General features: G+C 46.9%; 1 protein-coding gene across 1 annotated transcript in view; it reads right to left on the reverse strand.

The window, feature by feature from the left end:
- LOC142577340 (SH2 domain-containing protein 4A-like) overlaps positions 1 to 21596 on the reverse strand; it is a 419980-nt gene extending 398384 nt beyond the window's left edge. The window contains exon 1 of the mRNA XM_075687094.1: positions 21342 to 21596. The gene's annotated coding sequence lies outside the window, so the exon portion shown is untranslated. The remainder of the gene's footprint in view (positions 1 to 21341) is intronic.
- Between the last annotated feature and the right edge of the window lie 4447 nt (positions 21597 to 26043).

A 26043-nucleotide genomic window follows, 5' to 3' on the forward strand; every position in this document is an offset into this window, starting at 1 on the left:
CTTCTCCAGATCCACTCGACGTCGTTCGCGCATGTGTTCATCGCGTCTTCCGTAAGTCTCCTACGCAAATTTTTCTAACCAATACCCTCTCCTCAACGTAAAGCAACAATAGGACGCTCTTGCGATCAACTTTCCCTGCTCTTGCCTTTCCTCTCTCAAACCATCACTACATCATTTCGTCTGCGGGAGTCCGACGCTCACCGTCGAAGTTAATATCGTACATTCATGCACACGTACGAACATCGCCCAAAGGCGTCGTACGGCCTTGAATTGCCGCTTCCCCCCATCGGGATCCGCTGAAATCATAAATAAACCTGCGATGCCGCAGCAACAACGCATCTGGCTAGAAAGCGGGATCTTGCGAAACAGAAAGTAACATTTGCGGCCAGCCGAAGACGGCCATGCAAGTAGATAGCCACCACCGACACAGTGAAAAATAGACGTGCGATTGAAAGGGATCGATATGGAAAGTTTTCGATTTCAATAAGTAATTTTCTAAAGTTTCATTTCTTTCTTGCTCTCTTTCAGTAGCTGCAATTAGTCCACTTATGTTTTGTTGTTGATCGTGTCCTGCTGACCAGGCTCCAAACTGATATATCTCTTTCCCCTTCTTCTTCCCCACTATTCCTCCACATTTATTTTACTATCCTTCGCACTTGCCAACCATCGGTCTTTAGTAAGTAAGTGCCACCACAGATCGCGGAGGACAACGAAGTAGTATTGGAAGGCACAACCAGTGTCTTCTTGTATATATGCGTCTCACCGCCTACCACTCCTTCCCCCCCCCCCCCCCTTCCTTCTTTTTTGCTCGTCGCCGCCTACAGTAGTATTGCGTTAGATTAACGCTGCAACCCGCGCTCTCACGCACGTGTGGTACACATGTATGTACTTGAGAGAGGTATAGGACCGAAAATGACGTCCTATATAGTAAAGAGCCGCCGCGCGGTTATTTATACGGACGCTTATCGGTGGCCGCCCGCTCGATACACGGCTCGGTAATTCAGGCCGCGGGCCAGGGTGCGTCAGGTAATGGAATAGCCATATGTGGCTAACCACTCAAGCCGCGGCGCGCATAAATCACACTGAGAGGTGGGGAGGGGGTGGCCGTGCCCTTAGCGGAGCTCGACCGGGTGACAGGACGGTTTATCTCTTAGTCCAGGGAAGCTTAGCATAGTATTCGTTCGTGGCGCACGTGTGCTTCAAGAACGCCTAGTAAAGAAAACAAAATTAATACATAAACGAGGGGATGGGCGATAACAGAAAAAGAACCCGCAGCTGGCGGCGGTTGCAATCGTCGCGCGCAGCTGTGCGGTCTAGTTACGGCGACGCGTCCCGATTTGCGACGACGTTTTCTATTTTAATACGGCACTACTTTAAGTCTGTCGAAAATATCTCGAACTGTGCAGGGCATCTACCCGACTCGTGATTCATGTACTGTATCCACGTATAGTGCTAAGCATTGAGCCCGGCACAAGCGGGAGTGACGATCGGTTGCATAGTTGCAAGAATTGCCGGTTGTTGGAAGTGCTCGAAAATCGGGTCTTTAGACTGTCATAGCTTTCCAGAGAAAATGTGAAATTAGTTACGTCTAGTAAACAGAGGATATGAAAAACGCCTTCAATTTAACTTTTCTGTCAGTTTTCTGTTAGCAGTCAGCTGTGTTGTACGCGAGACTTGTTTGTATCACATGTGATATTTCTTTCATCGTTGCTTGTTGCCCAGGGCTACAAAGCAGTCTTTAAAACGTTTGTCCGGGCTTCCTTGAATTACGTCCGTTCATTCATAATTTAAAAAAAAACAATTACAGGTATTGCACGAATTATCCCTAAAGAATACAGTGCCTTAGAATTGTCAAAGTTACGTCATCTGAACGTGTCGACTGGATAAATTAAAGCGGATTTTCGGATTTCGGATTTCGGCCAAGCTTGGAGTGATCGATTTCTCCTATGCCTATATCAAAATGTGAACTAAAAATGTGCACGGACGTGGCGGCGGCGCAAAAATACCTTTAGGGCTGTACTTTTGCCGCCGATGCCCCAGCGACAGCCGGAAATATGGCTTAGTGGAATACGTGGCATCAAGTGGCATCAAGTGTCAAGTGGCATCAAGCTTAGTGGCATCAAGTGTCGGAAGAATCAATGTAGCAATGTAACAAAAAAAATATTGAACTGTGTATCAATAATAAAAGACCATTTAGCTGCATGAAAGTTGTTAACAAGCAGCCACAGCTGCTCGGTGAGAAATTGTGATAGTTGATTATGCGCTACGATACGATTGAGTTGTTAAGCACCGCTCCCTCCCTCCCCAATCCCCTTTTTCTTCGTCTTTTTTTCATTGCCGATAGGAAAAATAGAAATAAGAACGCTTCACAAAGCAAGGCGCCCAACGTCACGGAGAGAGCACTAGCAGATAGGCGTACATGTACTGCGGTCGTAGACCTGGCCTTCATGAAAAGTGGGCCTCCGAGCCGCGTGGTCGGTGACCGTAGGCCTAATCGCACGTGTCCCATCTCGCACCCCTCGTCTCTACGCAATGACCTTCAGAAGAGTTAGCCGACTTGAACATGCATGGGACACGTTTTCAAGTTTCAAGTTTTATTTTCTCCAAAGCTAGTACAAGTTGGTGTGCAAAGACTGTATGACCCCTTAGCCAAATGCTAGTAGTGGGGCCATTTACAAATATATAATTGGCAGTAAGCCTTGTATGTGACACATTGATGCACAGTATAAAAATAAGAAACACATAGAGCATATAGAAAAACAGTATAGATTGAAAGGAACACTTGGTTAGTACTAAAAAAAAATCTCGTTTGCAACTTAGCATGAAAACATACTTGTAAACAAGTACATACTATTTATTGGTCGCGTTCATGGAATGAACATATTCAGACAGGTTCCGCGGATATTTGCTGAAGATAGTATATTTTTAACCACTCTGATACATTTTTGTTTTGTTTAGCCTCAAATGACATTTTATTCCATATTTTTATGTCAATAAATTCCACTAATCTCTGGCCATATATATTTCTTGTCGGTGGTATTTTTCATTTATGCAATCTTCAATTCAAGTTGCAAAAAGTTTTATTTCGTGTTGGGCGAGCTGGCATACATAATATTGATACATGAAATTGATGATTGTCTGCTATGATGCTATTACCGCATTTGACTACATTTATTTCGCGCAAAGAATGGAAGGCCAGTATTTGCAATTTGGCAAAGATTGGTTTACTTGTTTCATTTCGCTGAGAGAAAGTAAGGGTGTGGACAGCTCGTTTTTTAAGACGTCGAATAGGTTATATATAGGTACGTTGTGAAAGTCCATGCCCATGACTGAATACACTACATTAAATGAGATTGAATAAATGAAAAATACAAAATGCGGAGAATGTTTGTTTGAAAATGTTCCCGTGCCCTGAGAAGAGCATAACAGCCACATGCTAGCTTGGAGCAAAGAGCTTCTATGTGGCATTGCCAGTTTAGATTTCTGTCGAGAATAACGCCGAGATACGTATATGAGTCGGTGCGTTCGAGTGGACATTGATTTATAGACAATCAGATAGAATCACCACTGACGGTTTTGGAACGTGAATGAAAAAGGGTATATTCATTTTTTGGGTATTTATTGTCAATTTATTCGCAAGAAACCATTCGTAAATCTTAGAAAGCTCTATTTGCATTTCTTCTTCTATTTCCTTGATGTTATTACCTGTGATTATCAAAGCAGTGTCATCGGCATACAATAATAAATTAGCGGACGTTAAAATCTGGGGTAAGTCATTGATATAAATTGTAAAAAACAAGGGACCAAGCACAGATCCCTGTGGCACTCCTGTTCTCAGATGCTGAGGAGATTAGGTTATCTTGTTTATATCAACGATTTGGTTTTCATTGTGAAAATAACTACGAAAAAATTCAAGTACGTCGTTGCGAAAGCCATAAGTGCTTAGCTTATTAAGTAAGACATTATGATCAACGGTGTCAAAGCGTTTCTTTAAAACGAGAAAAATAACTGCTACTAGTTGGTTATTATGAAGAGCAAGAGTTGGTTATTAGGCGAGGTTTATCGGTTTCCCCACCTCAGAGACGGGCCCGGGGCCGAATTCATAAAGCTTATCTTTCGTAAGGAATCTTTGCCATTGGCTGGTCAACTTGGTTAATAATATGTCCAACAATGTGATTGGCAGCAATTTGCACTTACAAAGATGTCTAGCGTAAGAGCTTTCTTCAGTGAATACGGGCCCGAGGGCCGAATTCGCAAAGCTTATCTTTCGTAAGGTATCTTTGCCATTGGCTGGTCGCCTTTGCTGATAATATGTCCAGCAATGTGATTGGCTGCAACTTGCACTTACAAACATGTCTAGCGTAAGTGTTTTCTTTTGTGAATACGGACCCGAGGGCCGAATTCACAAAAAGTTATCGTTCGTAAGGTATCTTTGCCATTGGCTGGTCGCCTTCGCTAATAATATGTCCAGCAATGTGATTGGCCGCAATTTGCACTTACAGACATTTCTAGCGTAAGAGTTTTTTGTGAATACGGGCCCGAGGGCCGAATTCACAAAGCTTATCTTTCGTACGGTATCTTTGCCATTGGCTGGTAGCCTTCGCTAATAATATGTCCAGCAATGTGATTGGCTGCAATTTGTACTTACAGACATTTCTAGCGTAAGAGTTTTTTGTGAATACGGGCCCGGGGGCCGAATTCACAAAGCATTTCGTTCGTAAGTGATCTTTGCCATTTGCCGACTGCCTTCGCTAATGATATGCCCTGCATAAGCATTGACTAGCGTTTGCTCATACGAACAATTCTTGTGTTTGAACTTTGTGTGACAGTTTACGTTCCTTCAAATCTAATGTTATATATGGAGGTCATTAAAACCGATAGCTTTATTTTGCTACTTCGCCCACTTTGGTTTCACGGATGGCATGGGGATACGCAGCAGGTTACACAAGAACGCTATCGCTGATTTTGTCAATCACGTTCGATGGTTTCTGGCGCAATCTTTTCATTTTTCCTCGAGTTCGTTCACGTATCTGTACACGCTGGCGTAGCTTTGGCTGTTGCGAACTTCCAATGCATGTCCCAGAGAAACTGATATCGTCAAGCATGAAATGGGCGATGCACGGGCACCGCCGTCGCTCCGGATCCCCCAGTGGCTGGCATCCGCTTCGTCAACGCATCTTATAAGAGGGCGTGTCGATCCATCAAAGGCTCCGAAGCAAGAATTCGCGGTACTGGTCGTTCTTTAAGGGGAGGTGCCACCCTCTGATAACTTGACCCTGAAATAAGTGCTTGCTATTAGCCCTGAGAACGAACTACAGGGGCGCTGCGAGCGCCGCTCGCGTGACGTCAGGGCAAGGACTCGCGCCTGTCGTCTGCTACAGTTCGGGCGTTGTTCGGGCGCTTTCTGCCGTGTTTTCGTTTGTTCGCCCTCGTTCTCTCTGCTTGTATATTTATGGTGGTCGTCTCAAATACGTTTTTACGACGTCTTCCTTTGGGAACATTTATTCAAAGAGCTAATTTCTTATACAACAATGCAGCTCTCAAAGACAACGCTGCAGTGCCAGCCGAAGAAGCGCAAAAGAGCCCATTGCGGGTTTTTCATGCGCGCATGGACAATCGCAAAAACATAGCATACAGGAATCCAGTTACGATACCATACCTGCCACGGTGCAACAAGTATGTCACAAACGCTGGTTATATATGACTTCTACAACAGTTACGTTGATTTTAATCCGCTAAAACAGGTTTGCTCACGACGAGTAGTTCATGGTATCACATCGAATTTTTGCATTTCTTCACAGAAACGCTCGGCAGTAACACGGGGACTTAACTAATACTGGCGTTTAGATTCTACAAGCACCACTTGCTTCTTTAACTGCTTGTCAACATTGGGCGGTTCTTCCAGTGTTTATTTTAAGCGGCGGAAATTTGAAGTAAAGTTAATGACGGCTTACAGCTATTTACAGAATACAAATAGGAATGTATCATTATATATTTCCTTTTCCGTGATACACGTTCAACTCATTTGAGAAATTTACTGGTGCTTGTTGCTTGAGGAATATACATGACGAATCTGCTTGGCGAACTGACACAGGCTGCTCGGCCCAATTTTTTCAGTGAAGTATGCCTGTTGGACCGCATAGCTGCAGCCAGAAAGAAGTCGAAGCGTCAAGCATTAGTAGTATGGGACATATTGAAGATATCGAAATTCCCCGGTGGTGGGTCAGAAATCAAGTGAAAGTATATGCAAGGCTTGTGGTGCTTTTTTTATGAATGTTTGCAATTGGATTGGAGCAAACTTTATTTAGCCTGCAGTTGGGCAAGGTATGTAAGGTTTTATGTACCGACGAAGCGAATAGTTATCCGTTTGTATAATTAAAGAAAGCTGGATCGAGACATGGTGAGACAGAAGGTGCTTGAATTTTCCTTTTCTAGACAATCTAAGCTGCACTGTAGTAGCTCCAGAATACTTTAGCCATTCGAGTTGGCGCTGTGAAAAAAAAATGCTTTATGGTTTCAATTCGAAGTTGTAGTGAACTGATGGGTTTCGCGAACATAGCGTGCCTCGCCATACCGACAGTCGATTGCTACCGTTACGTGATCGGGGGTGTGCCATATTGTCGATAAAGGATACTGAGGGCCACTATGAAACATGTCATCACCTTCAATTGATTCGCTCTCGATCTTAACAACGAAACTTTTCTCTCAGGTGATTGCTACTACGGTGTTTGTGAATTAACTATGTAAATACTCTACATGACGCGCCGTCGTGTTAGCAGCCATGAGCAATTAGTTTTTTGGAGGCCTGTTTCAGAGGACGATGAAAGTAGCAGCAAACTTTTTGATAAGAAATGCGCGCCTATTTTGTGTTCATTAATGAATGGCCATATTTGAATAGAACAACACACCAGAGTAATAAGAATCATGATTACAGCTTCGCTGGGCAGTGTCTTTCTAACATCGGATAACATGCTGACGCCAATTACCAAGATTTTTCTTCCATGTCTCCATGTAAAATGCAATGTCTCTCATAGCTAAATACTAAGGGAATGTTAAATGTTTAGTGAGGAATCATACACAGCTTCGCATGTTGAATTTGCAGACATTCTTTTTACGTAAAATTTACTGATAGACACGGCGCATATGTGCATTGCAAAACCAGTGGACCCCTTTAACGCTACATAGCTTGCGATATCCAAGCCGCAAAGTTTCTCGACTCACGCGCCTTTGAAGAAGAAACTGTGGTTAAGCCATGGCAGCTGAAAGAAGCCGACGTATCCTTCAATACGTACGGCTCGAGCCACCCATACCCCAAGATACACGAAGGGAACGAGCGCGCGCGGCAGCCGAGCGAGCCGGAGCGAGCGGCGTCCTGGCCGTGCCGTCACTCGCGAGAGGGCGCCACTCTTAAGAGGAAGCTTTAGCTCGGGCCCAACTCCGACGCGGCCTATTCAAATACATGTAAAACGCAAACACGTTTTTATGAGATAACCCCTGGACCGATTTTGATGAAATTTTTGCATTTGAAAGAGAAAGTTAAATTCTAGTGACTGTTGTAAGCGGAATTTCGATTTAGGGCTTGAATTTTCCTAAAACGATTTTCAAATATTTGACCGTTTGAAAAAAATAGAAGCACGAAGTTTACAAATTGATAGCTATGCATCAAGAACTGATATCGCGGTTCTGTAAACGGCATCCATTAGATCATTCAAAGCGGACAAATTCAATATGTCATATTACATCTTACATGAATTTGTTACGTTGGTTACAACGGTTTTACAAAAGTTGTATTTCCCTATGATTAAATTTTTTTATATTCATGTGTAACATATCAATTTTGTCCGCTATGGATGTATTTTTAGATGCAATTCACAGAATTGTATTATAATCTTTAGTGGTTGAGTTACAGAGTTGTAAACTTGATAGTTTCGTTTTCGAAAATTTTCGATTTTCGCCAATTTTTAATAAAAGATTGACAACCTAACTCAAAAATTCGAAACCAACAGTCACTAGATTTTAAGTTTTTCTTTTAAATGCAACAAACCTCGTCAAATTTGGTGCAGTGGTTGCCAAGAAAAACGAATTCTCCTTTTACATGTATTTAGATAGGAGCACTCGAGCTAAAGCTTCCTCTTAATTCTCGCCGCTAATAGTGCTTTCTCCTTGCTAAATGACTAGCAGCGAACCAAAGTGTGTGAAAAAAAGAGAAAACGTGATTGAATGACGACTCTTGTCCGAGTCCTCTTTGTTTGTGGAGGTGGTGCTCCCTGGTGGTGAAGTGGCAACGATTGCCATCGCCCCAGGATTTCGCGGACTTGGCGCACCAGGAGCAGCCACAAAGTAAGGCGCAGTTCTTCAGGTGGTGCAGCACCGCTCGTCCAGGCACAAATAGGGGGGGGGGGGTGATGAGGGACGCTGGCGCGCGAGATTTTGTACGTTGCGTAGGCAACGGCTTTGCCTACGCAAGATCGCTACGCTCTGCAAAGTGCGCATGTGCAGAACGCAACACGAACGGTACGTAATGCGTAAGCGGACGCCGTGTACGCAAGCATCCGATTCTTGCGTGCCTACGTTGGGAGCCTTGCGTGCTGCTCTCGTGGTTCTCTTTTGTTCGGGAGAGCGCGAGACAAAGGAGCTTCGCAACATGGCGGCGTCAAGGGCGACCCGTGGAAGGCTGTACTTTTCCATGGCCTACGATTTGGCTTTGCTGCGGGAAGTGAACGCGAAAAACCCACTCCAGGATTCTGCACGGTGGGAATCCATAGCAAAAAATATGAACTTTGTTTATGAGAAAGTGTTCAGTGTGCGCTGTTTGCGCGCCCAGGTTACGTCACGTTGGTGAGAACAACAGCGTCTATAGTTCGACCGGTGGTTCGACGCATTGGAGGACGCGGAAAACGCGCTCCAACGCGCGCCCGGCGTCTAACGACGCTTGCCTGCTTACGTACTTAGGCATTTCCCAGTACTGAAAGCCCTGACGTGACACGCGCTGCCACGTTCCGCAAAGCGCTTGCGTGATGCGTACGTATCGTCATGGTGCAGTACTAAAACTGTCTAATTACGAGGTAGTACTTACCTTGTAATTAGTACATAGTAATAGTACATAGTACATGTACTTGTGTATCGCCCTCTATAGGATCCGCGGCTCGCAGATCTGACAGATGGGATGGCCTGAACTGCGCTGAATGTGACGAATGCTTGCGTCATTAGGAGAGTTGAGGGTCTGAGAATGTCGGACGAGAAATGCACTATGAGGGAGTTGAAGGAGCACGCGCGACTCGCGGGCCTTGTTTGCGGTGCAGAGCTCGACAAGCTCTGGAGAACAGACTTCTGGTCGTCGGAGAGATGCGCTCGGCGCATAACCTTGCTCATTGCCTTCTATCCCTAGATGGCGAGGAATACGTGCCGAGAGGACCCAGAGGTTTGGATGGACATGCAAGTGATCAGGTGAGCACGAAAGTGATAGAAGAAGCAATTAAATGCAAGATTTCAGACTGTGTCCTGGCTGTCGCATCGTATGGAAATTGTCGGCCACTGTGTCGGTGTCGTTTGCGGGATTGCCAGACGGCGGCTGCAATGGCCTGCGTTTTGGCATGAATGGTAGCTGGCACGTCTATGTAAGAATTTGCAAGTGAGCACGATCGGCCCGTTAACCATGCCCGTAACTGCAAGGAAAGGAGTAAAGTGACTCGACAGACGCGCATCAATTCCGACAATTACGCTCGACTATATATGACTGGATGTATTTTTTGAGACTGAGGCTCTTGAATTGTCGGGATTGACAAGCGGTTATTGCATTCAAGAGTTACATTTCAAGATCGAAGATGTGCGCACAGTGCGTGGAAACACGGCCGTTCGACAATTTAATGGAGCCGAACTTTATCGGGTCACGAAAGAGCACCCCCCCCCCCCCCCCTATCCCTCTACCCAGTTTCAACGCACTTTCACACAACTTCGCTCGCGTAACTGCAATCAACGATCGAACACTGCTACGGCAGTCGTCTCGCTATCGCGCCGATAACTATACTATAGGTGCATGGCGGCCGCATCAGAAGCCTGACAATTAGGAAACTCTAACGTAAGAGAAGCATTGTGAATGCGAACCTTGCAGTTGTACATCGGCGATCCTTTTATTTATTTTTTTTCACTTCGCTCTCGACGGCAAGGCGGCTGCACTGCCGCTAACTGGTATACAGAGCCTTGTTCCTGGCTCCGAGGTGACAGACTGACCTCGGTGCACTTGAGGCGTACATAGACTTCTCGAAAGCACAAAAGACAATTGTGAAAAGAAAATTAGAAGGCGAGAAAATAAGCAGCCACGCAAGAACAGCAAACTCAGAGAATAGAATTCTCGGATTTTTTTCCAGAAACATATACACTGGTCTCGCTGACGCATGGGATCTGGGGAGAAGAATGTTGAGCAACCGAAGCGGAACTCCGTCAAAACAGCGGCCTCAAGAGAATGACATGCAGGCTAACGCCATATCTCCAGAATCCGCTGTGCACCCAGTCGTAGGCAGAGAATATACGCGACGCCAGCGTGGACATACATCCACGATGTCATGAAAAAAAGAAGATACAATAAAGCACCTGAGTTAGTATACGTGAGAAGAAGCCAACTGCAATCGGACAACGAAAGGTTAACAAGAAACATTTACCCGCCGTGGTTGCTCAGTGGCTATGGTGTTGGGCGGCTGAGCACGAGGTCGCGGGATCGAATCCCGGCCACGGCGGCTGCATTTCGGTGGGGGTGAAATGCGAAAACACCCGTGTACTTCGATTTAGGTGCGCGTTAAAGAACCCCAGGTGGTCGAAATGTCCGGAGCCCTTCACTACGGCGTGCCTCATAATCAGAAAGTGGTTTTGGCACGTTAAACCCCATAATTTATAACAAGAAACATTTGACAGCTGCGAGGTGTGTATGTCGCTAGAATAGGCCTCATTTAGCCGCCGTTCAAAGCTTTTCCCAAGCGCGCCGCGAAAGTATAGGATGTACTTTCTAAAAGAAGAAAATTCTTTGATACTCTCGTTACAAAACGTTGAGAGCCAACGTCGCAACCGTCGCGTGAAGCCAGCGGCGTACTTGAGCAGACCCTTCGTTGGAACTGTTACATTAATGACCAGTCAAACTTTATTCCTGACCGAGCGTGCACGCTGCAATTTTAATTCGCGTGCTAACTGAGACGGTCGATCATGCAGCTTCTTGTCATAGAATAATAAACCTGAGGTCAGCATTCTCGAATACACACTGGAAACCCTTAACACACTACAACAAGCTAAAAGCTCCTAATATCTCCACTCTGGTGCAGGGTCACGTGACCGGGCTCTCACCTTCCTATCTTCCTTTGTCTTCTGCCTAGAGGCCTTTCAAAGCATTTGTCGCTACCACAATTTAGCGAACTCGTTCATGAGTCGGCTCACTCACACCCAGACCGGCCCGTGAGTCTCTTTGAGTGAGCCCGTGCGAGTACTACGGGGTGTGATTCTTAGTGAGTTGATCGAAGTGAGGCAGAGTGGGCGTGTCTGGGTCTTAGTGAGCCCTAATGAGCTGGAGTTCGGGTGAGTCTGAGTGAGTTAAAGCCCATCTGATTGACACGCATTCCATGTGTTATTAAAAGCGAACCTCGCCGTTTTCATAGCGAACCTCGCCGGGTTTCGCGGCCATGGCTGCAGCCTGACCGCCACATTGCGCTTGCCTCCGCGCATCCGCGACAGCTGCGTGGCCGGCGGTGCGGGGGAAAGGGAAAAAACCCACGAAGCTCGCTCGCCTTCGCGCATCCGCAGCTACACGGTAATGAGGAAGTAAAGGCTACCATGCGTATAGAATGGTTTCGAATTACGCTACGTACATATGCGCATGTTGCTTCTGAAACCATGATGCGTTCGAGGCATCCGTCGTACGCGCTAGTAGTCAGCAACTCCGCTTAGTAGAAGACTCGGTATAATTTATATGTACCTGGGCTTGGGTGTGTATGTGTGTGTGTGTGTGTGTGTGTGTGTGTGTGTGTGTGTGTGTGTGTGTGTGTGTGTGTGTGTGTGTGTGTGTGTGTGTGTGTGTGTGTGTGTGTGTGTGTGTGTGTGTGTGCGCGTGTGCGCGTGTGTGTGCGTGTTTGTGTGTGTGCGTGTGTGTGCGTGTTTGTGTGTGCGGGTGTACTCGTGTTCCGACTCTTTATGCCCTTACACAAAGTTTCGCTGTATATAGATTCCAAGTCGTTGGATCTAGTGCATTTTTCAGTTCCAATTATTGTCCCAATGTTGCCTATAGCATGGCGACGGCTTCCCATAACAATATCACATCAGCAGCAGAGCTGGACGCTGTACCCAGAGGGCAGTAACGTGGTTGCGACAGAAGCACCAATACACGGTCCGGCGAAAACCTCCGCTTGCACACGCAACGGCCGCTGCGCTTTCCGAAATTTGTGCGCATACTCTATACCGTCCGCAATAGGTAAAAGGCTGCAAAATACCGAAGACTGTATTACACCACACACTTAGTAAAAAGCGAGCGGTCCGTAGTAAATCTCCGAACGAGGTAAAAGAAATAAAAAGGAAAGTTGGATGAAAGAACAGAACGTCAGCATTCTCGGGGAAAGAGATGGAAACAGCCTGACGCATAAAATTGTCTATAGATAGAACAACTCAAAGCAGGTGTCTCCTCTCTGCATGATAAACCATGCAAGCTCAGCACACTTCTCGCAGTTGTTGCTCTCCGGCGTACTACACGATAACAGAGCACGCGCGCAATTAGCATATGCTGCCGCAGCGCTTGGCACAGTCGCACGCGACGAACAGTCTACGCACCCTGCCTTGGATTTTTCGCCTCCTCGTCTAACGACGCGGAGAGTGCACTTATAACAACGATTAATCCGCCCGCGTCTGCACCTAATGCGAGTTTAACAGGAAAAAAAGGTCTTCCTTTGACTGACCGATCATAAGTAACTTTGAATAGAGTTATGACTGACTCCTTACCACCAATGTAATTGATCCTAGCTAAGTAACGAAGAGGTCAACGGTCGAAGTGTTTTATTATAAAGGGCAGCTTACTGTGATGTAATTTTGAGCTAATTGATACATTGTCAAAACAAAAAAAAATTGGCTATGAGGGACGCCGTAGGTGGGCTAACCGTTTTGTGCATGATACACGGCCGTTTCTGCATTACGTCCCCGTCGGAACGGGGCCGTCGGTAATCGAACCCGGTACCTCGCGCTCAATAACGCAACGCCTTAGCCACCGAGCTACCACGGCGGGGCAATAAACTTGGTGCCAGTTGAAAGCTCTCATTCTACGCCTTTTGCCGAGCCATGGCAGAGTTGGCTAGTTTTGAGCGATGCTTACTGTCCATACGTGTACATACACCGTGCCACGAGTCGCACGACACACTGATTGGCGAATGCGCGATGACCGCACAAATAGGTGAGAAGCACCGCCCAATTGTATCAGTTGTCATGCTGGAGTAACACAATTAGCGTGTCAAAACTACCTCCAAACTGGTATGTTCGCCCCTATTTCTCGTTACGCACCTATCGCAAATAGCGTAATTTCGCGCGACGGGGGCGAAATGCAAGAACGCCAACGTACCGTGCATTTGGTGCGCATTAAAGAACCCCAGTTGGTCAAAATTAATCCGGAGTCCCCCAACTACGGCGTGCCTCATAATCATGTCATGGTTTTGGCACGTAAAACCCCAGAATGTAATTTAATTTTTAAGAATGCGCGCTTGCATTATCCGGCTTATTCGTCGTATGGCGTGGAGTAGCGGCAACGCCTGTCCATGTGAAGCTTTCTCTGCGACCGCCTTACATTCATGTCTCTTCTCAATGGACTTCATTGAGTTGGTCCAATTTTGACGCCAAGCGAACTCTCGACAAGCATCACGTAACGTCGACGGGCACAATCACGGGACCTCACATGCAGGCGCCTTGCGAATACAGCATTTTTAACGCATACATACATATCTGTGGCTCTGACACAACTGTCTGATAAGCTAATTATCTCCTTGGGAAAGATAATGCGTATACGGTATCGCTCTCTATCTTTCTTTTGTGTCAAGCTGCAATGATGGCTAGGGAGACAAAAAAAAAAAAAACGAAGTTAACACTTACGCAGAAATGGAGACAGACAGGAAGACAGGGCGCTATCTGCAGAGAGCTCTCGCACAGTAACTAATAAACAACTAATGAAATGAGCATAAAGGGGAGCTCGGGTCATAGATTGTGCGTTTTCCGCATTGATACGAGATAAGCAGACGCAAATACACGGGTATATGGCGGCGAGCTCGCTGGTACTCTTCGATATCAGCCCTCTAAGTGCGGCAGCGCATTTCCTGCGTCAGTGAGGTTAGCAGACGGGATGAGGAGGGAGGAAGAGGGGGTTGCAAACACGGCTGCGCATTCGGCGGATTCTCACAACACGCTTGCGTGCAACATGTGCGCATTCTTCGCGGCAGTCGAGCCAGCCTCGTCGTCATGACCCATATAACTGCACGGGCTATTGGCGCGGGCATCGTGCTCGACAGCTTTTGAAAATAAAAGAGGGAGGGAGCGGAAAGAATAAAAACAACAGAATACTTTAAAGAGGGCAGACAGTGGTATGAAAGATATACGAACTCTTGGTACTCTAAATTTTCTCCACAACGTTTTTCACTATTCTGCTGAAGTAAATATCGCAAGTTCTGAGTAAACAGTCCTGTTAAGCAAATGTATTTTGAAGCGTTTCTCTTATCTATCTATCTATCTATCTATCTATCTATCTATCTATCTATCTATCTATCTATCTATCTATCTATCTATCTATCTATCTATCTATCTATCTATCTATCTATCTATCTATCTATCTATCTATCTAATCTGATAGGAATGATAGCTAACAGATGTGCACGGATTCGAAGATGTAGTACGCGCCAGGAGATATAACTGCCTAGTATGATGATGTGTGTAGTTTTATGGCGCAAGGGCCAGGTGTGGCCAAAGACTGCCTAGTATAACGGCCTCTGTCTTGTGCCGATGCGCACTGAATTTCGAAATACTTTCTCCACCAACAGATTTGGCACCCTCGACCCCCAATAAACCGCGAATAAAACCAAAATCTCCGTATTTGGGACGGCCAGTAGACAAGTAATCTTTTGCGACTGCGTGCCCGTGCCTGTTGCAAGTATTTAATTTCGCCCCTTTCCCACTCGAGTATTAAGCTGAGCTTCCGGCTGACGGCTAACGGCGCTGGACAACCGCAGTAGACTTTTGTTTCAACCATTTATCTGCTATATATACAGAGTGTCGTGATCCGCGCCCGTAGCTCTACATTCTTACGGGCGGCAACTAACAACTCATAAAGGAAGGTTTCTTGACCTTCCTTTGTGTGTCATTAGTTTGAGCGGACCTAATGTGCTGTACACACTATTAGAAGTAAAAAAAAAAAACATCGTCACTGTAGAAAAGGGAAATGTGCATGCTTCATTCACTTCCCTAAGACATATGCTACACTTCCTTGAATATACACACAGAGTGATTTCAAGCCACTGTCGCGTTTTCCTGAACTCGTAAAGCCCATCGCGACTTTAGCCTCTCTTCGTGCGTCTTTATTTTTCTCGCGCTTTTATTAGCCGAGCTAATTAGAGGTCGCTCCGGGGCATGCATGGCGCCGACCCAGATTTGACCTGGAAACTTTCTATTCGCTTAAACTCTGCGCAATATTTACGCATGTGCCAGTTAGAGCGGGAGGGGCAACACATCGCCCGCACTGCCCCATGTCGCAACATACGCTCCGAAACGCTTGCATTTCTGAATTCTACAGCGTAATGAAAAAATGCGAAGCAACGGTTTGTAGAAATTAGAAAGAAAGAAATAAAGCGTTCCCTGTAGCGATATAATCAAGGCTAACATCGACGTCTCACTCTCAGCCAGAGGCAGATCCATGTTAGCTTGCGTGCGCGTGTGCGTGTAGGTGAGTGGGAGGGGGGGTGCCCCCCCCCCACCCCCAGAATATACTCATTGGATCCGCCAGTGCTCTCAACTCAAGCACTTCGCGCGCACTCTCTAAAAAAAGAACCGGCTGCTTACAAGACCGACAGCTCAGGCGCGCACTCGTTTCAGTGCTGCACGTCGTCGCCTGTAAACAGCAGAGCATGCAGCCCCCGACACTCTTCTTGAGCACCGAATGCTAAACGGCCATCCTTTATCGCTGCTGAACAAGCGCCCAGCTTATCTACGGTTTTTTGTACATACTCAAGGAGGCCGCACCGCAAGCTTAACGGTTCCCGCGAAGTTTCCTCCGTCTTTCCATCTTGCCGCTGACCCGTGCAATGCGGCTCCGCTACTCCTCGCGTGCAGCAGGTCGCAGGGATCGAGGCGGGGCCTCGCGTATACGTCATGTACCTCTACCACCTGCGCTGCGGATTCGCTCACGTGCAGTTGATTAAAAGGACGTACACTGCGTCAATCTGACCGCAGTACCCGTTAACTTAGACTAACAATCAAACCCGTTTATACTGTTAAAGTATTCTTTCGCAACACTGTTTCCGTTAATTTGGAGAAAGACAAGGTTTACTATTACTGCAGAAAATGAAGGCCAAACGTTCCTGGTTGGATCTTGCGTCAACATCCCAGTGCCGGTACGTCATTGTGACGTAGACGAACCCAAGTTTTCTCTCTTTTTTTCGTGTTTTTCGTATTTGGGCCGTTTTGGTACAGGAAAAATAAATGCCGAAGCCTTAGGATCCGTTATAGTGTGGTTCAAGTCATTCTCTATTAATAAACTATGAATCTACAGCATGCACACGCTTTCAAAATCCATGAACGCACGGCGAGCTGGTATGGAAACTTAAGGGCGCGTCCCCACATGTTCTTTGCTTTTGCGTCTTTTCTGGCTTATACGCTCTTACGGTAAGAGCTGCCGTGTTTCTATGCATAAGCACAATTTACCATTAAAGCTTTACTTATGTCCCCTCAAGCAGGCGCGTAGTCAAAGACTGCTTTTGTGCCGCAGGTTGACAGTGCACTCTCGTTCCGCGGTTTTCTCGGGTGCAACGCCATGTCGCTGAAATTATACCGCAAAGTCACGATGAAGAGATCCTTCATAATTCAGATAAAAAAAACTTAAGTGAATTTTCTAGTTCAACTTTTAGTAACGTGTTATATTGCTACTGGCTAGCTTTCAACGTCGTATATTTTCGTTCATATGTGGAAAGCGCTCGCTTCAGTCACGTGCGCTACCAGAGGTACAGGAGCAGACGGAAATGAAATGAGGCTCTTGGCTGCAACCTGGCGCAACCCGCCATGTGCATACGGGCGACGTTCATATCAATAAATGTGGCAGGTGCCGATAATAATGTATTCGTGGCCCGGCTTGGTGCGCGCGTTTTTTCCACTAACAGGAGGGGCTGTTCGGCGTATCAGTGACGCATGCAGAGGCTGGTCATTACGCCACCTGGAATGGGGTGCGCTGAAGGGGGGGGGGGGGGGGGGCTCCTGCTTGCAAGGAGCGGCTGTTCTTTCGCACCACCGCATGGAGATAGAGGCAGTGCTGGCAGCGTGCCAAGAAAATAGAGCACACAGCGACTGGCGAAAACTGGCAGCTGTTCGTCCAGATATCGGCTGCTATTGAAAAACTAGGCGAGAGGTAAGCAGACGCGAATAGGATGCTTGGGGACGGGAAGATGGGCGCTGAGAAGGAGTTCTGTGTAAAATCAAATTCGGTGTCTCCGGTGCATGCGATATGCAGTTGAAGACAAACGTGCCAACTACAACTTCACAAATGTTTAGGCAGGTGGTCCTGCTTTCGTCAGAGTAAACATTAGTAAACTTTAATTACACTGACGAAGGTAGGACCATGCACCTGCCGAAATGTTGTAAAGTTGTACTTAGCACGTTTGTGTTCTTCCTCAACTATATATGCCAAGTCTTTCAGCGAACACTTTCAAAAATCTTTAAAGGTTGCCTGTGGCAGATGGCACAATTCTAGTTCATGAGCTGGACTACTCGAAGAGGAGAAGAGGTTGTTTATGCCGGATTACTTTGTTTTTTTTTTCTTTTTCTAGGGAACGCGACTGCGCGCACATTACTTCAGCCGTCAAGTTGCAAAAAAACTATTTCACCCCTGTCAGGACTCAAACATGCGTCTCCAAGAATGGAATGGAACAGTGATCAAAGATGAGACAGCAGCAATGCAGGCTTAAACTTAGTACCCCGTCTCCCTTCTATGTCGGCTTGTCCTTCAACAATCTTCGGCCTTCGGGCCGTACGGTAAGTCACCTTAGTGCAGATGGCACGGCGCATGCAATCCCGTATGAACAGTACAGCCCTAAGATGGCCTAAAGTATTTGCAGATCTCAACGTTCTCTGTAATTTTTCTCTCGCTTTATTTTCCGTTTTTAGAAGCTTTCAGCGATGTTGTCCGCATTGGATACCAAAGAAACCGGTTTCCGTCTTTGCAATTTTTCTCTATAGAGTATAGAGCGAATAGAAAAGCGCTATGCTATTAATTGTCACTATAATGAAACTAAAGTTTTGGAATCACGAGCCCACAGACAGCTCAAACACAGGCCGGCAGCCGGCTAAGCTCTAGATATTTATCAGTGGCAGTGATGTCCCATATTCGTTGAATCATCTGTTAAACCATCGCATCCGCTGTTGGCATTCGGTGAGTGCTCCACTTTCGGAATCGTGTAACATTCGCAGGAGTTCCATGAGTTATACTCTACGGAGCGGTGGATGTATCTCATCGGATATTGATTGACAGTGTCGCCTTTAGATTCACGCTCGCGTAAGGCCTGGACCTTTGTAGAACTCGTGAAGTAATTTTAGGCTAACAGCCAAAACACTCAACATTAAGTTACTGACAAGCAAGTAGCAACGTTTATCGCGTGAATCACTTGTTCACTGCTTGCTTTCCAGAAAGAAAAAAAAAAAAACATCGGATCAAAAGCGCGATATCAGGGCCCCGAGTTCCCTATAGTGTCATCGAGCAAACGTTAGGGCAGTTCAGCAGCACCATCATCGTAATCGTCGCTGTCCTAACTACACCCTATACGACTTTAATTTAGCGCTTAAAACGCTCAACCACCGCTTGCGAAGAAGAGATAATTCCGTGCGTCAGGAAGCGTCCGGGGGGGAGGGGGGGGGGGCTCGGCGCTGCCGCGTGCCTCATTGTTCATCATTGTCGAAGCCCCGTAACGACGAGAGATGGGTTAAACCTCGGTTGAACGGGGGCCGCCGTGGGAGGTTCTGGGCCGATTTCTGCGCCATTTAGAGTTCATTAACGAGCAAGACGATACGATCGTACGCAGCCGCATTCCGGCCTTTGCACCCGTTGAGACGGGACTACCTATTGCAAGCCTTGCTCGCAGTTAGACGGCCGGGCGTCTGTGCTGGGTCCCCGCGCCAGCATCGTTGGTGTTCCCGAGAGCCTTCGTGAACACGCCAGCTCTCAACCCCCAATCCCCTCCTCGTATCCTCTTGTAATAGGATACGATATCAAACAAACGCTCCGTTAAAGGAGTTTGTGACCAGTACTTGCTGAACAATCAGAGCAGGTCAGCGTTCGTGGACATCTAGTTTGTATCAACGCACGCCATCACAGTTGCTTCAATATGGCGCTACAAAGCAAGGTCGGCCGCAGCAGACATCTACGTTGCGCTGGCTGCAACTGTCAACCGACGGCTTTTCTTTACGGTTTCAGTGCTGCGCAAGCCTGTTTGTCCCTGTTGGTGTGGTGCCTGTGTTACAAAGCTGCATTGTCGGTGGAGAATCAGTCTTTATAGACGTGCCAGCAGGAGCTGATTGAACCAATAACGAACAGGCTCACCCGGGATGCAAATTGCGCATACGCGAACAGGAGTGCTATGCTGGTGAAATTCCCTTTGCCCTGCCATTTCAGTACCGTGCTAAAGCTCTGCTGGATTTAAAAAAAATAAAATGAAAAGAATAACTTTCTGAGAGAGCTTTCGTGGATACGTGAGAATAGAAGGAAAATTGAAGCTTGACACTATACAGCACCGCGCGCATCGGGTAATTTTTTCCAACTGGAACCAGTTAACAAGTGACAGCTGCGACCAGTATGGGCAAATCTCAACTGGAACTAGTAATTCCGATCGTTTGCTGGAACCAGATCCAACCGGCCCCTTTTATGACAGAAAGCGTGTTTCATAATCCTTTTAGACTCGAACGAGTTGGATGCCACTTGGAAAAATATCGCTTGGTTAGGCCGGCAAAATAAATTTTAGTAAATGATGTTTTCAATTGCGTTCTGCATGTTTACGATTCAATGTAAAATGCCGTCAGGTAATATCGCTACTCCAACACGGAGATGCGGCCAGGCAAATGCCACTATAACGTCCACTTATCACTGACGTCCATAAATACAGATTGAAGTTCAATCATGCTGGTCCGTACGGCTCGACGCTAAATAGGTAATATCGGCGCAACATCGGGGAATTCGTCTGTTCACGCTCAGCCGCTCAACTTGGACAAGTGGCGGCTCTTTGCTTCTCAGTCGTAATATTAGCTGTAGCTGCACGTTTAAGTCAGAAGCTCTCGAAATTCAATCTTGGAGATGGTTGTATAAATGAATGGACGCCTCAGGCTTAAAAAGAAAAACGCTCCTCTCCGCAATCTTCATCAACATCTTGCATTTATCATCGTTGAAAACCATCGCCTTGCACAACACGCCCACACCTTGCATTAACACATTACCCGATGAAGATGCAGTGTAGCGATGCGCCAGGGGCGTTCAGCTAAAATGCAAAGGGCTAGGCTGTACAGCGGTCAGACACTCGCTTAGTGGGGGGTTTCGTATTTTGCATGTTTATTTTAAAATAGCGGTTCATTGAAAGAAACGCGCAAACCCACTCCTCTCAATGAACGTATAGGTTCGAAGTACAGCATGAAAAAGGACAAACCTTCACGTCGGCCCAGATATACCTTAATTCAAAACAAAGTGCTATAGAGTTGCTACGGTGTATAAATACCACGCCGTGGCAACCCTTGCAGCAGCTTTGCATTTTCGAACTCCTTCTTTTAGTGCCTTTTCAAAACAAAGCAAGGTCGTTGTAAATATACGGCTTCTCGGAAAATAAAAACAAAGTGGTTAGGGGGGGGGGGGGAGTTGGCTATAGCCTCGTGGTCGCTGTAACAAATAACGTTATTTTTGCACCATATATCAGCGCGTTCATCCCGCGCATAGAACATCCGTGTTTATTTTTCCTCATCTCCGAGTCGTTGATCCAGCGCAGACAACCCGCTCGGCATAACTGAAAGGACCCACCCCTCCATCACACGACTGCAGGGTAAATCAAATGAGGGAGAGGAGGAGCACGTTTTTCAAAAATGACGTCATCCGTTTTCCTCACCTTTCGTTGCCTGGAGCTCCCGATGGTCTCGCAGATGCTACCGCTGTGGATGTTGTCGGCGGTATCCGATTTTGGCCGCCTTGAAAACGATAACAAAGCGAAAACCGATGGCTGCTCTTCGAGGTCAGGCTGTTGGGAACCAAGTTCTAGCCAAAGTCGAGTCGCTTCCTCGGCAGGCAGAGACGGGGCTCGATTCTCGTCGGCACTGGAAAGGATGCAGTCGACGTCGTGGCGGCTCCGCGCGAGCCAGACGGGCCAGACAGACAGTCGAGCGAAGCACGCGGCGAAATGAAAGCGACTGGGCGATAGGCGTGCAATGCACACTGCGGTGGCGGCGACCGCTACTCCTGACCCTCCCCGCCGTCACTCCCCCCCACCCATCTCCTCGCTTCGTCCTGTCATCGTTCGTTGAATCACTACAAGCAGAGGAAGAGGAGGAAGGTGTGCAGAGAGATAGCTTTCTGCCACTTTTTTTTTTTTTTCGGGAAGGGGGGGAGGGAGTTGCTGTTATGGTGTTACTTCTCGTGCATATCTCCCTCGCCCTTCTCCAGCCGGAGCGCATGCGCAGTTTCAGTAAAGCGTAACGTTACGCTCCCGGGCCGTGCGGTGTGGCACGTATATACACACTAAGCTACACAGAAGCAGACGCGCAGGAAAGCGCTCACGCGAGAAAGAAAAGCACACTGAAACGAAAAGAGAGAGAAGACACGGACACATTGCGCTCGAGCACAGCCGACGCGGGGCGTGTGAGCGGACGAAGGTGCTGCTGCTGCTGCTGCAGCAGCAGCTGGTGTGTCCATCCGAATGGGCGTTACGCCTCAAACAGTAAAGCACGCGCACGCTCGAGACAGGAAACAGATGAGGCGCCACCGAAAATGCAGAACCGTGCAACAGTTTGGGGACAAATGGAGCGCACGGCAAGGCGGGGCGCGCAAATAAACGACCCCATCAGCGGGGGCGAACGTGTGGGCGAGCTGCGGAGGTAAGCGCCATGTGCGCGCAATGAGTGGAACTGAGTTACTGTATTTTGCTTTTGTTTGTAAAACGGGAAGCTCAGGGGGAAAAGAAATTAAATGGCCAGGGAACGCAAGAGTTCTAGCTCTCCGTAGCAGATAAATTACAAAGAGACCCACCCAGAGGAAAACGAAAGACAACAATAAGGAGATGCAAGAGACCCTGAAGTAATTTTCGTGACAGTATGCGGATCTCGCTAAGACGCAGAACCTACTGCACGAGCCAGATAAATAAATAAATAAATAACGTTTCCTGGAACACTGTCCCATGATTCCCGCATATATATATATATATATATATATATATATATATATATATATATATATATATACACCGCCGACAAAAGCGACCCCCGGCGCCGGAAATCATTCTGGATTTTGTCTAGAGCATCTTTTTCACGCTCGAAAAGCCATTTCACCGCGAAAATTGCGAACTCGGACTGAATTTCGCGGCAACGCCCATGCACCAGGAGTCACATAACGCAAGCAGCTCCATCCGAGCACAAAGTTTCAAGGATGTTTTCATGGCGAATGGGCTCGCCGCGGCATTTCGCGGAGGACGCGGAATCTACACTCTATCATGGAATTTACGGAGCGCGTGGATATCAATTCCAAAACTTTATGGGTACAAAGCTCTCATAAACTTTTGATGTGAAAGGTGCATTGACATTTCCAAACGTGTGCTTTAGATTTTCAATTGCGGAAATGTGTAAGTTTAATGCTCCCATAAATATTTGACGTAAAGGTGCATTGACTTTTCCAAAGGCGCACATCGGGCCATACAACGAGACAAGCCAAATTAACACGCTATCAGACAAGTTGACAAAGCCCGCAGCGAGGCCCGATGAGACGAAGCGTTGTGGTGGTTCATTCGTGCCGTCATGTCACATAAAAAAATATTTCTTTTCACCTGCGCCAAAGCATCCAGTGAAGACACTAAAGCCAGCCAAGGCAACTACGTTCTTATTTATTTTTTCTACATTGACTTTTAATCGCGAGGACCACATTGAGCCTCTTCAATTATTTTGTTCTCGCTCCCCTACCCGCGCGCTGCCAGAGCCAGCCAGAGCGCATGCGTTTTTCTCGTGTTGCCCCGACCACCGCGTGGCGCACTTGGGTGCGCGTTCGGTTTTCTCTGGCCGAGTGCATTTTCGCGTGGCAGAGCATTGGACGCTTTCTAGCTAGCAGACGAGAAAAAGAAACAATGGTCGCTAGCCGCCATCAGTATGGGGACTCGACGGATTGCAGCGCGTTCGCTTGAGCGCAACCTCTCCAGAAAGTCTTTCTCGCCGGTGTAAGATACCGAGCCGTATGCGCATGGTTCTTGGTGGACCAAGCGTCTCGTGTTTTCTTCGATGTTCCTTTATTAGCCATATCAGTTGCTCAAAGTAGGCATTCTATTGTGACCAACATACTTTGCGTTTTTTTTTATTACGGTGCCCCCGCCTCACAAAAGGAAAAAAGGAGCGTTGTTGCGGTGCAGCGAATTCTCGCATGGTGAAACTGCTATTTTGTTGCTTGTTTTGTGGAAAGTAATGGGCCATGGGACGCTTCAGCTGCCGGATACTCTTATATTATTGCGATAGCAATTATATGGACACTCTAGGCGCACTCCTGCCGTCGCCGTCGCCCTCATGCTCCGCATAAAGTCCAAGTGCGATAACATTGTGACCCCGCGCCGCATGCTGTATGTGCGAGTGAAAGCGTGTGGGGGGTGGGGGGGTAAGGTTGAGCCGACGATAGTGGCTCAGTCTTGTGTGCGCAAGGGAGGATAGTGAGGAGCAAGCGCGCCGCCTTCCGTCGCGCGCGATACATCGGGGGAAGTGGATGGAATGGGGTCAGGATCTAGGATTCTGTGAATATGTGATTGTGCAACATGTTTATTTGCCTTGTTTGACGCATTATATACGGTGACTTTTTCTTAGATACGTAGATTTATTGGAGACTTACTTATGCGTATGTTTAAATATCTTGTTGCGAGGTTTTGTGTATACGTGCAGTGAACTTCGTTTCCAGTGGCACTTTTTTGCCCTTTATCAAGCTGTATCTTCGCACTTGTATATTTCATTGCATCTTCGCATTTCTAATGTACGAGGGCGAGTCAAATGAAAGTGAGCCTACTCACCCCGCGCAATTATGGTTCTGTTCATTATCTGCAAGGCCTGCGCGTAGCACACAGGCATCTCTCATTTACAAAAGTGACACGCAGGTGTGACGATAAATGTTCTTTAATGCTCTCATACACTGGGTTGAACATGGTTGCATGCCGTAATGGACTCTCCAGAAGTTGAGCAGCGTGGTGCCGTCAGGTTTTTGACAGCTGAAGGTGGTTTCCCAAAAATAAATTAGTCGCCGTATGGCTGCCGTTTACATGAAACATTTCATTTCATTGGCCACTGTGAAGCGTTGGAACAAACGGTTCAAAGAAAGACGTAAAATTTGCAAAGACAATCCCAGACCGGGCCAAAGCCATCGTGCAATCACCCTTAACAAAATTGCAAAGGTTGATGAGCTGATGAGACAAGAACGGAGCATAAGCATCGATGAACTGGCAGAGCGTGTGAACATCAGTCACGGTTTGGTTCACGCCATAATTCATGAACATCTCGGTTATCGGCTCTTGCGTGCGCAATGGATGCGCAAGATTTTGAACTGCCGCCAGAATAAGGAGAAGGTCAGCGCTGACTTTACCCATCTGATCCAGTATCACAATAAAGGTGACGATTTCTTGTCTGGGATTGTGATCGGAGACGAACCATCATGCCACTACTAAGAGCCTGAAACACGACGGCAAAGCTTACAATGGAAACGTTCAAATTCACCTTCCCCAAAGAAAGCAAAGGCCGTCATTTCCGCCAGAAAGGTGTTGTTGACTTTTATTTTTCGATCGTCAGGGGCCATACTGATAGAATTTGCTAAATCTTGAGAGGCTATCCATTGTTTCCGATATTGTGAAATGCCGGATCGGCTGCGTGTCGCAATCAAGAACAAACTACGTGGAAAATTGACGAATGGGGTCATCTTGTTGCACGACAATGCCCGTTCCCACGTCGCTGATGTGGTTAATACAAAACTGGCAAAGTTCAAGCGGGAAACGCTGCAACATCCGCCATACAGCTCAGACCTGTCGCCTGGCGACTTCCACAGTTTGGCGCAACCGAAAAAACAGCTTAAGGGACCCAGCTTCGTATCCGACGATGTCGTGAAAGTCAGTTGCAGACGTTTTGAAGCAGCAACCCAAGGAGCTTATTGAGACGGGAATTGCGCGACTCTTTAGTCAACGGGACAAATGTCTAAATGCTCATGCGGGCTACTTTTAATTAAAGTACCCCGTTTATTATATATTCGCATTGGCTCACTTTCATTTGACTCGCCCTCGTAGATTCTGCAGAACTCCTGCTTTTTATACGTGGTCTCTGTTGCGACTATAATTTCGATGCAATTACTCACGATACACAACCGGTGACAGCTGCTGCTGCGTAATACATTAGAACAAATGGCAGCGTCATTGAGATTTTTCACTGGCCGTTGCATATGTACAAGAATGTAAACAAGGATCTTGAATGACAGTGTCATTAACATATTTGTCCTCAACTTGTTCATTTCATGGCCTTTACATTTTTCATATCAGCGGCATGCACTGCTTTGCTGGCTTCGAACTGATGTAGTTCTAAAGTTCGTGTGATATT

The sequence above is a fragment of the Dermacentor variabilis genome, chromosome 1 (genome assembly GCF_050947875.1).
Source record: "Dermacentor variabilis isolate Ectoservices chromosome 1, ASM5094787v1, whole genome shotgun sequence".
In the NCBI taxonomy this organism is placed as follows: Eukaryota; Metazoa; Arthropoda; class Arachnida; order Ixodida; family Ixodidae; genus Dermacentor; species Dermacentor variabilis.